Below are 12,678 nucleotides of genomic sequence, written 5' to 3'. Positions count from 1 at the left end.
AGTCATTACAGTGGCCTTTCACTTCCCCAGTTGCTCCCTAAATTGAACAAGAGGTCAGGATAACTTAGAGGTGCCCCAGGAGAAAGGCCCTTGTCAGGGTTCTGAGTGCCTGCTCCAGCAGTTGTCATACATAAGGTGGGTCCTCAGGCTCCTGAGCAATCCCCATCCTTTGCTGGGGCTCAGGAAGTTCTGTGTTTTTACCGCATGTCTCTGGCTGCCCACGCTGCCACATCGCCTCTGCTATCTGTCCTTGATGCTCTCTTGGTGTGTGCTAGAAATAACTGAGCTACAAGTAGTGGTGATGGTCCCTCTCGCCTGCTCTTGCCTTGCCCAGCCATACTGTATCTCTCAGGTCCATTTATGATGCTGTTATTCAGTTTCATCCTGCTAGTACCTCTAAAGCTTCCACTTAATTTCCTTTGAAATCCCTCCTTACAATCCTGTAAGGATTGACCCTCCCTGAAATTCTGTGTGGTGCCCCCTGATCTCAGCATTCATCAGGCAAACCTGAGCTTTGATCTCTTTTACAATAAGTTTTTTTGTTTGTTTTTTTGTTTGTTTTTTTGTTGTTTTTTTTTTTTTTACTCCCAGCCTTCTAATTGCCCTCCCCACTGTCCATCTTTGTAATAGTAGGTTTTCTGTCTCAGAGACTGGGAGATGGCACGAGCTTTTCTCGGCTCCTACTTGTTCTCTGCTGTTCACACTTGGCCTTTCACAGTAGGTGCCATGAAGTTCTGATATGAAAATAATGAGGAGTTTTTCTTGCCCACCCTTAAGGGAAAGAACACATATGGTCTGAAACTGCCTTGTGCCAGCAGAAAAAAGGCAAATCTCTTGGGGGTGGATTAAATGCTGAATATTCCTGGTGGGTCTGGGTGGTTCTGTGAGGAGTGGATGGGACCTGCTAAGGCAGGTGGAGCATGGAAGAGTGTCTCCCCTGGTGCAAAGAACCAAGTGAAGGATCTAGTTTTCTGTCTGTTCAAATGAAAGCTTTACCTCACTCCTAGGAATACATTGATTGATCCTTGAGTCTGGGCTGGGCTGGCAGATCAAGAGAATGTCATTTGACATTGCTCTAGCCAGGAGGATCTTGTAGTATTCTCAGTGTGCAATTTTGCATGCTTCAGCTTTGAGTTTTTATGTTAGACTCAGTAATGTGACATCCAAGACATCAACATCCAGCACATTTCTGGGATTTGTGCTTTCTGGGCTTAGGGCTGAAGAGCCATTAGGATAAACCTAGTAGGATGCACTGTGGAAAGAGCAGAGGAAGAGGATCCCACACCTCCCAATGGAAGTTTGAGCCTCTTCTCACTTTTGAATGCCTTGTGTCTCTCTACTCAGCTGGCCTTTTAACTGATGTCACAGCACACAACCTCCTGGTCCCCCTGTGTTTTGGTGCATTAGCTCAGGCTGGCCTTCCTGAGGTGGTGATTTCTATGAAACCAGGCATCTCTGGGGCTGTGCACAAACTGCACCTGCTTTTTTCCCTTTCATCCCCTCAGGTCTTGTGTCTTGGCAAACTGCAGAAGATAAAGCCTAGAGGAAAAGAAAGGCAGAGGCTTTACAAGAGGAAGTGTCCTGGGAGGTTTCCAGCCATCCCCCTGCCCCGAAGATGGAGCATGCAGAAATTATGCTCAGGGTTTTGGAGGGACAGGAGCTCAGTTTTGGCCTCCCCAGACTGTCTCTTCAGCAATACCTTATTTCTGCTTTGTCAAAGCTTTTGCAACTTGGACTCATAAGACAGTTTCTAAAAAGAGAACCTCAAATTTGTGCAGTAAAATTAGTTTCCATGGATTTCATGGGTAACTTGGGCTTTGTGGTACCTGGGTCTGGTGTTAAGGTGGGGAAGTCCATCAGGGCACTTGACTCCAGCAACAGCAGCAACTAAATAATAGTGAAAAATTACATTCTTCCCTTCCTTTGAAGGGAAGAATGCTGGTTATTCCAAATAAAAGGCTGGATAAAGGTTTAACTTTAAAAATTTGTTAAACTTCAGAAAAAGTATCATGGGCTAAAGACGTCGTGCTCGGACCCGGAGTCACCTATAGGCAGAAGAAAGGGTCAGTGTCCAGGGAAAGACTGCAGGAACCTGATGGGGAAAAGCTACCGGGGTGGGTTTGGAGGCTGGGGGCACAAGGATGCTGCTCCTGCCCCTAATTCCACACCACAGTGGGCAGAGGAAAGCAGCCTCTGGCTGTGGAGCCACAGTGATGGACACCAGCTGGACAAGGGAGCATACAGCTTGGAGGGGACAGTGCTTCCCAGGAGGAGCTCTGCTTTGGGAGGAACCTCGGGAGCATCCAGTGCCACCAGCCAGCAGCACTGCTGGTTCAGTGTGGGAGCAATCCATTGAGAGACAACTCGTGACTCTTGCAGTATAATTGCTGTTGCCTAAAAATTTGCTTCACTTCTTACAAGCACCTTCCTCCAATACCACTGGCAGGTTTTGAACCCAGAAGCTGATGCAGGAGGGTTTTCTGGTGCATCCCAAGAACAGAAAAAGCACATCAGTGTTTGGACGCAGTTTTTATCATTTTTACTTACTTGACATCCTAATATTTAAATACAAATGTACCAGCCCTGCTGCTACTCCAAGCACCTGATGCCATAAGGGGAGGGCAAAACCAGAGGGGATAGGCTGGGTCATTTAGTCCAACTATTCTGAGCAGCCACGTCACATAATCCCCTTCACAAATTTCCCAGTCTCCCAGCAGCCCCCACCAGTTAATACCCATTTGTTCATGTGCCAACATTATCTGCGGTTTAAAACCTATTTTCTCCCCCCAGTATTTCCCTAAAGCTTCCTTCTCATCTTCCTCTGCCCCCTCTCATTGTAACTAAGGAGAAGGATTTTGCATCCTCCCAGGCTGATCCTGCCTGGCATCCTCTGTCTTCACCCTGGCTGTGGTTGATCATTGCACCAGCACCAGGGGCGAGTCTCAGCATCCCGGCCCCTGGTTTGTGTCCACAGCAATCCCACATGGATGGCTTCCAATGGACTGAGATCCCCACATCTTACGGCAATCATGTCACAGCAAAACCCACTGCTGCTGGGCCTGACTCTTCTTTTGTGCAGGTCCCAGTTCTGCTGAGTGGGGGTGACATCTCCAGCCCTTCCACTCCCCTCAGCCAGTGCATTATTCACTTTGCAATTCATTTGCTAATCCTCACCTGCTCTGATTCCGCTGATGACTGCTCTCCCAGTGCTGTCAGATACCTGTCTGAAGAAGAGGTTTGATCTGTTGCACTGCCTGGCCTAGAAAATTCTCTGGTTGTAAAGACAATAATCAGTGTGAGCCGTTCATTGCACTTCTAACCTGGTGCCCTTCCCTGTGACTGTTGTTTCCTCCAGGACCCAGATTCTGTAGGATCCCCCAAAGTGCAAACCACTTGCAGAGTAAAACCCCATAAAATGCCCCAAACCAATGTGCAGGGCAGGAAAGCATGACTGTGGGTTCCTGATAGGGCCAACCTGGCAGAATGCCCTTGCTTGAATCAGCAATCAGCTGATTGTGGGCAATGGCTTTGGCAGGAACATGATTGTTATGTGTTACTGATGTGCTGCCCTGCCATGGGTATTCCCCTTCCTGGGAACCCCCTGTGCACCCTTTGTTTAGGGCTCACAAAACCCTCTATAAACCTGGAACTGTTGGCTCTCAGACAGCTGGTGACAGTGTGCAGGACAAATTATCTGGTCTACATTTCAGATGGCTGAACTTGGTGGCAGATGACTTGGTCCACACAGCCAGCTTAAGTCCTTGGCTCTGATGAGACTCCAATGATGATTTTCTCATTGCCTGCTCCAGGTGCCAGAGCACTTCACCATGATCATCACTTCAGTGATTCTTAAAGGTGCTGTTGGCAAAGGCAGTCCTCTAAATCTACCCAGAAACTCTCTCAGCGCCTGCAGGAAATTGATTCCACAGATCCTGGTTCAAACCTACCCCCGTTTTTTTTTGTGTAACACTGATAAAACACTCCAGGCCGCAGCAAAATGACTCCCTCCCCTAGAGTACTCACAGCATCTGGGGAGAAAAAATGATTCATTGGGGTGTCCAGGATTAGCAACAGGATCTGTGGTCTAAAAAACACTTGGGGTGATTCAGCACTGGAGTCTGAGGGATAGAGATGCGAATGCACTGTTGATCATGGCAGGTGAAGCAGGATGGGGACAGAAAATCTCACCTGGGGACTGCACAGGAGGCTGCTAGTGAGGTGGCATTGACACAAGCTCACTGTCAGGAGCTTGGGCACAAGGACACTGAAGAAGATGCCATAGAAAACAGGGTTGTTTTTATGGGAAACTGAGCTGAAGCACTAAATCCTAGAGGGAAGCACAGGATGTGCCCGCAAGAACAGCCCACAGGGCTGCAAAGCAGCTGGAGGAATGCTCTGCAGGGCAAAAGCAAAGCCCCGTGACCTCTGGTGACCTGACCCAGCACCACACAGGATGGGCACTGCCAGCCACTTGGGCTGAAGTCAAACCAGTGAAAACTCACTGGATCCAGACATAATCCCTGCCCGCTTCCTGCCAAACCCTGCCCCGCGCAGGTTTCACCCAGCAGGGCAGCCAGACACGGCAGAGGGTAGAGCAAAGACATAAATAAAGAGGTTCATGTTTTCCACCAGTCTCTCCCAGCTGCCATGCAGATTGCAGCTGTTTCTCCCCAGTCACGCTGGCCGCAATACTCGCCGGGCTGGTATTTAATTGCCTCTCCCTAACGACGCATTAGGCAGGGTGTAATTTGCTGGCGCTGGTCAAACAATACAGATAAACCCGGTTTGCACACAAATGCAGCGGAGCGGGGAAACTCCGCCGTCTCATTCTGCTCCCCTTTGGAGCTGGTGGCTCCAGACACGGGCGGGATGTGGAGACACAGACGTCTCGGCCTTCGGGAGGAGGAAGGGAAATGTCAAATAACTGGAGACACCTGATTGCACTGCTGGGGTGATACCGTGAGCACCCACAATGTCACCAGGGTTGGGCTGCCCACGTGTTCTTACAGTGCAGCACATACCTTTTCCTGGCTTTTCTGTTTCTTCTTCCTGGATTACAGGTATCAAGGTATTTTAAGACCTCTCTCTGCTATTTTTTAACCCTAGTGGTTAAGACAGGGGAGAGGAAAACTTCACTCCTGCTTGGGAATGACCCGGCTGGATATTAAAAAACCAACAGGTTTTTTTACCTTAGGGGCAGAAGGGCTATTGTAACATCTATGATAGCCCTCAATGTTTCTCAGGAGATTAAATTCAGCAGAAGTAGTCAAAAGGGAACAAAAATAGGAAGCTTCATTCATACCCACATCTCACACTACAGCACCATGACGCTCAGCCTGCTTGTACCCCAGGCACCAGTCAGTCGACAGAGATTTCACCCAGACACTGTGAATATTAGAAAGAGAGTTAAAAATTAGCCTGCCCTTGCAATGCAAGTGCTGAAAAAGCAAAACACGCCCTTCCTGATGGTGGCCCAGGGCACAGACCTGCATTTATGACCACATCTAATACAGCCATGTATTACATGAGCAATCCCCAGTATTGATAGAGAGAGAAGGGCAGTTATATAGATCATGGGTGGATTTTAGTGCTCCTTAAATATTTACCCAAAAGATGCTGGTAACCAGAATCGCTGCTAAAGAGCTGCAAATTGCCAGCAAGAAGTGAGCTTTAAAATGCTTAGAAATTAAGTATTACCTTTAAAATTAATGGGAGAATTACCTTGTTTTAAACACTCCAGTATTTTTAGGATAGTGGAGGCGTGCTCCTGTCTGGGCAGTGGTGAATCCTGTGGATCACCCACTTCATGCCTGTATTTGAAGGAGCCTGACTGTTGTGCCTCACCCTGTAGAGGGAAGACTTGTTTGGGACAGCACCAGGCTCTCACATCCCATCCCCGGACTTCTCAGCATCCTCCTCCCATTGCTAACATGCTGCACATGCAATAAAACCAGCTGTTTTGTCATCAAGTTGCACATTAACACCCACACCTACAACACGGGGTAATTTATGGGAAACTGTCAGATAACCCTGTCCCGGCGCTCGGCATCCTGGCACCTGGCGCCTGACGTGCACCCAGGCACAGGCACTGCCACTGGCGCCTGCTCCAACAGGGGCTGGGAGGAAGCAAACCAACAACAAAAAAAGGAGCTGTTTGTTTGAAGGCCTCTGGAACGGGAGGAAATCAAGGGTGCGTCAAAATGGAAAAGCACAAAGACAGCAGGGAAATGGGGTTTATTTATAAACTTTGAGAGGATGGCTGTAACAATAGGGTGGGTGGTTTTTATCCCACCAAGTGATGGAAGAGGTGTCTGTGTCTGTCAGCCCCCAGCACAGCAGGATGGGCTGGCTGGAGGGCCCTGGCCAAGTGCTCAGCCTGGGAGTCAGGGGGTCCCCAGAACGTGGCGCCACTGCCTGTGCAGAGCTGAATCTTTGGCAGGCAGGCATGGGATGTTTCCTGGCTTCCTCCAAATCTCCACCACACCAAAGTCTCTACATAGGCAAAGGGCTACACAACACCCACAGTGCATGTTTTTCCCGGGGGGGGGGGGGTTGGGAGCACCCATCAGTGGGTAGGTTTGGGGGTAGGTCCTGTTCCTGTGCAGCAGTGGTCCTGAGCATGTTTTGGAGCAGGTGATGCAACAGCAAACTTAGCTTCTGCTCATCAGCTCTCTGGGAGCCACCGGTAACTTACTGCATATCCTCACTTCTAATGACTTCTGTCTTGTCTGCCAGGACAGTGGAGGTAAGCCATGGCCAGTGGCAAATCACACCCTGGTGTTGTTTCCCAAGTGTTGGGCTGGAGGCAGGAATGGCCAGAGGTTTGGCAGTGCTGTTGGAGCAGCTCCTGTCCACTACATTACCACCCAAGGGGCCTTCCACCTCTCTGCCTGGGTGATGTTCTAGACAAACTCAGCTACACTCCCTTTCTCTCTTGCCACGTTAAATGCACTCTCTGACAACCACAGCTGGATGAACTGGAGTGGCACATGGCATTAATGAGACTGGCAAGGTAACTCACAGAGACAGGAAAGACACTGCACCATCAGGAGAGTAACAGGATGAAGGGAGCCATCAGTAACTTGACATTATCCCTGCTGCCCAAAGTGCAGTATGGGGCATTCAACAGCCACTGGCTGGCAGGGAGGAGCATCCTTCTAGCCACTGGAGCTGGACCATGGAAATAGTCATCCCAGTCCCAGGCCACAGCATTTTGGTTAACACAGAAGCTAAAGCTTCATTCTTTTAGGACTGAAGGAACTGCATTGTATAAATGCCAAAATCCTAAAATCAATTAGTAACTGCATCTATCAAATTAAAGGCAGTTGACTAAGTGGCACTTGCACACATGCACTTGTGTTGCTCAAAGAGCCTGCCTGGCTTCATGCAGCAAAAGTTATTTAATCCATATATGCTGGGCATGGGCTGACCTGGGGAATGCTTCCTGCTTGCCAGACCTTCTCTTCTTATGGGAATATGCCCCTTTTAATCTGAATTTTCCGAATAGTGAAACATTTGTGTGCTAGGAAGTCTTAGTCATTAGGGCAGGCAGAGCTCCCTTTGTGGCTCCTCTGGCAGGAGAAAAGCTTGTTGCTGACCCAGGGATCTGAAGAATTTGTCCTTTTAAGGCCTGCCTAAAACCAGGTTGGTTCTGGCTTCTTCTGCCTGCCTGTGCCCCAGAGCAGCTCAGAAGTGGTCTGGTCAGTGTGCCCAGCACTGCTCTTGCTGTATCAGCCAAGGGGCGACAATGATGGGAGGTGGGCTGAGCAGCTGCTGCTCTGACCCTCCTCCAGCCACCCCACTGCAGCTGGGGGTGTCCAGGGCTGCACCACACAGGCTGGAGGATCAGTGTGGATGGTGCCCAGGCAGGAACTGCAGGGTGGAACAAGTCCCCGGCATCCTCAACAGCTCTATTGCACACCTCAGACTTCTGTTCAAAGTTATTTATTTATGGCAAGAACCACCTTTCCTCTCTCAAAAACTGCCACAGCTGGGATTATCCCACAGGGGTAATTTGCAGCTTCACCTTCAAGCCCATGTTTGGGCACAGAGAGCTCTCAGTGAAGAGCATCAGTTGCCTGCCCAGGTAGGAAAAGTGCTTGGAGCTGCCTCTGACAGAATCTCCTTATTTCATTAGGAACAAATCAAAGCACTAAATGTGCTCCGGATCACAACTTCCTGTTAAAACATCACGGCATTTTGTGACCTTGCTGGTGCAAAGAGCCACTGAATGCAATGACCCATGGAGATGACACTCTGTAAACCTGTGTCTGCTGCAGGCTCGGCACCCTTGGCACTGCACAGGGATCCTGCATTGCTTTTGTGCCCTCTGTGGGATGTCCAGGGCTCTGGAGAGGCAGGTGCTGTGTCGTGTGCGGAGCAGAAGGCACTTGTACAGACGCTGATGGGGCCCAGCACCGTGTTCCCACTCACCCAGACACCACTTTGGTTTTCTCATCGTACTGATTTCTCCAAGTATATGTGCTTTTTCCAAGTGCCCAGTAAATCAGTGGTATTGATAGCCTTGATTAAGGTCTAAATGAGAGCAGGACTAAGTGGGGGCAGCAGCCCTCCTCAGCTTCAGGGGCAGCACTGGATATGCACTGGGGGCAAAGGCTGAATCCTGATTTACAGGTTGATTAAATGTGTGTGGCTTCACAAAACCCATGTGAAGAGGCATTAGCTGTGCACACAATGAGTGTCAATGAGAAGTGCCATGCTGAAGTGGGGTTCAGGGAGGCTGGAGATGCTGTCAGGAAGCCCCCAGGAGAGCCTTTGACCAGCTCACATGAATCCTCCACAGAGAGAAAAGAACCTCTCAGTTGACATCACTTTCACAGAGGGAGAGGTTTCTCCAGCCAAATTGCTCCCTGTGCAGCATTGTCACCATGTTCACACCAGCACTCATGAGGGTTGAATTGGAGGAAGAGACTGAAAGCAAAAGCAAAAGCAAAGCGTACTTTGCTTTTGAACTTAAAATGCCCAATGTAGGAAAATCATCAGAGTTATAGAATAGCCTGAGTTGGAAGGGACCCACAAGGATCATCGAGCCTATCTCCCTTGCCACCCCTCATTTGCACAAGTCTCATTTTCACTGAAGGCTCTGGGCACTGTTATTACTTGAAATATCCATAAGAGGCCCATCAGCCGCAGTGAGCAGCTGGTATCCCAGACATCCTGGTGCAGGCAGGATGGAACAGGTAACACTGACACAGCACCTTCATCCTCACCCTGAGAAGGCATTTAGGGCATAAAGCAGCTGGAATGGCAGAAATCAAGCCAAGGGGAGTAAGACAGCTCAGAAAAATATGTGCTTATAAGAAAACTACACCAATGCCCAAATATTCTCCCATTAGACAGACATTGGCAGAGCAAATTCTGCCCAATGTGCCTTTTCCAGGTCATTTATGAAGTTGGCCCCATTAAATAAATCCAGGAAGAACCAGCTGCTCCAGCTGAAGGTGAATGATCACATGTAGGTGACATGCCAGCCAGGAGATCAGGACTTAAATAGATGTGGTTACTTATTAGTTGTAAACACTGTTGAATAAATCTAAATAAACTCTACTTATTTATACAGCATATTATGAATGTTGGTTGGATGTTGCCAACTTTAAAATAAAACTGAAGTCAAGCAGGGTAAGTGTTTTAATGCCTCTGTAGATATAATTAGCATGTGTAATATGTATATATACAAATATACATAATATATGTAATTATAGGTATTGGTAAGAGAGCTGTCTAGCCAGATGGAAGGAGTAAGTGTTGAAAACACTGTACCTCTGCCTGCTAGAAAGGGGAGGATGCTTATACTCACTGGAATAAGAAATTGGTAGTTCCTGTTTGGGAAAGGGAGTTATTGTCCCACATTCACATTCTGCTGAGTGGATTTAATAGCCAACTTCTGTTTTGTCCATCCACTTAAAGAAGGATTTGGTCTGAAAGTGTCAAACATCCAAGGGCAAAGCACTGTGTATAAACTGCAGCTGCTGCAGAATGTTCGCAGTTTCCTGTAGGTCCTTTCTGGCACCCAGCAAAGGTACAGCTCAGGAGATGAGACAGCTTTGGTCCTCTGGAGCAACTCTGAGGCTCCAGCTCAGCACCTGTCTGGGTACACATCTGCACCACACGGCCATCTGCAGGGACATAAGTGTCCCCAGGCTCTAGAGCCATTGTGCCAAACAGCAGCTTATGAGATGAGCTCAGGCAGGACCCCACACTGCCATTAACACTTAGAGACTCCCAACATGGCATGTTTATTAGGGGTCAGCTCTAAACACACTGGACATAGAAATTCAGCTATCTGCAGCAACCTTTCCTTGTCCATCCCCGTGGGGGTGTGGAGGAGAGGAAAGGGCCTGGGCTGACAGGATATTCACTGAGAAATTCAGTCCCTACAACGTCCTCAAGTACAGCTGGTCAAAATGCTGATGGTGGGGGATACATTTTCCCTGCAATTCAGGGATTATTTGGCTCCCAATCCATCAAGCTGAGGGCTGAACAACTTTCTCTTCTGCAGCTCTCCCTGGCATGGCTAAGTGCTCAGCCCTTCACAAAAAGCCAGGCCATTAAGCTAAGCACCTCACCTTAGTTGATGTTTGAACTTTCTGTACCTTTGGGAGGAGAGGGATGAGCACTGTTCCCGGGAGGTCAGAGAGCAGCCAGCAGCTGACATGCCGAAGGTCAAATCCAGCACGAGCTGGTAATGTCATCCAGGGATGGGAGCGGTCAGGACCATGCCCAGGACCACGTCACCACCCCAGAGAATTTCAGTTGTTCCTGACGGAGTTCAACTACTCACCATCCTGATAACCCAGTTTTGTTTTTACAAATAACATTTGCAAATTAAAAATTTGCAAAAGCTCCAGCAGTGTCCAGAGACACGCAGTCATACTGAGCTACTGCTGCAAATGTGTAAAGGAAATGCAGCTGGAATTCATGTAATGGGAGCAGGTGAGGCAGAAAAATATGGGAACCTTTGGCATCGGTAGTCTTCCACTGGGGTCTCCTGTGACTTCTGCCCCACCATCTAGAAGCACAGACAAGTTTCTGGCTGTGGAGAGAAAATACTGAACAAATGGATATTATTCTGCTCAGTGGAATGAGTTAAAAAGTCCAAAAAACTCCATCAACATTCTTAGATTGTTGCAAGAGGATGGAGGGGAGAGGAGGAGGCTTGCCTCCCTGACAAAGCCTGCTCCATTGCTGGATTTTGAAACGAAGCAATACAGAAAATGAGTCCGGCAGCCAGATGTCTGCTTTCATCTCTCTGCACTGCAACTGGAATAAAGCCCACAAAAATACCTTCTTTGAAAGCGCTTTGTTCGTGGCTTTGGGACTGCGGGGAACAAAGGGAGCAAATACAAGGGTCTGATGCCACCTAAAGGCCGCTTGAATTTTCACCTCCTAGAGGCTCTCTGACTGTGGGACCCTAAACCACAAATTTCAGAGCGTGAACTCTTGTTCATCCTCCAGTTCCCAGCATTAGACTTTGTTTTGTTTGCGTTTAAGTTGATCAAACTTGACTCAAACTGTCCACACTGTGTGCAGCTCCACGTGAAAACCGCTTGGGTGCGTTTGCAGGTACTGCTGGCACATGTAAAAAGTAGATACTGTACCCCAACACTTCCAAAGGACAAGGTTATACAAAAATACATTTCTTTTCATATTGTTCATATTATTCGTATTCTGTCAATCATTTCTCTTAGAAACATAAATTACTGCTGGCTTTGAAATTGAGATTAGAAAGTGTGGTGAAGTGCTGAGCGATGTTTATATTGAGGATGGGCTTTCCACTATTCCCCAAAGGGTCTGTGCAAGTTTCGCCAAGCTGCAGGTCTCTGACAGAGCAGTTCCTGCAGGCTGTGTGACAGCCAACAGACCAGAAGTGCCCATCAGCACTGAGTACCTTCCTGGTGCTCCCAGCGTGGCACGGCCAGGCTGGCCACGCTCCAGCTGCCCACACACGGCCAGGCAGCTTCTAATCATTGCCTTTCAGAGCCCTGCACCTCTTTTAACACCCTGGGTCTTTGAAAGAGCAGACACCAACACATGCAGCAGCCCCATGGGTAAGGGATGTGTTTCCCTGCCAGTCTGCAGAAAGGAAGAGAGACAACATCAGCGCTCACGTCAGAAGTTTCCATGACATTCATGTGCACAGCATGGGACACCGTGGCCCTTTCTCTCTGTCCTTGGCTACTTCACATTATATCCTGTTTGAGAAGTTTCCATGGGCTGAAATAGTGAAAACTCAACAGTTTTTCAAACTGGATATGTAGAAAATAGAAAATTCTCAACTACTTGTTGCAGAGGTGACATTGTGTAATGGACTCAACTGGCAAGGCAGGAAAATATGAGTCAAAATGGCCTGTTGCAGCCCTAACCATGGCATTATTCTCTTTTCTTGAGACATATGATACACCTCATTCTGCAGATTCTGCAAAACCTGGTTTGCTATGTAACACTTATCTCCAGAACAGCTGAAGTCTGTAAAAGACAACAACGGGCAATCACCTGGATGCACAGCTTTATGAATCATTTTCCTTTTTAATGTTCTTGGGTGGTAGTTTGCATGCAATTCCTCATAGCAAACACTGCTTCTCTGTATTGCTCTCTCTTGAGTTAAGCAGCCTAATGACAAGAATTATTTCCTATCATGTTAATGATCCATTTTGAAGC

The sequence above is a fragment of the Cinclus cinclus genome, chromosome 7 (assembly GCF_963662255.1).
Source record: "Cinclus cinclus chromosome 7, bCinCin1.1, whole genome shotgun sequence".
NCBI lineage: Eukaryota > Metazoa > Chordata > Aves > Passeriformes > Cinclidae > Cinclus > Cinclus cinclus.
This window is presented reverse-complemented; position numbering follows the sequence as displayed.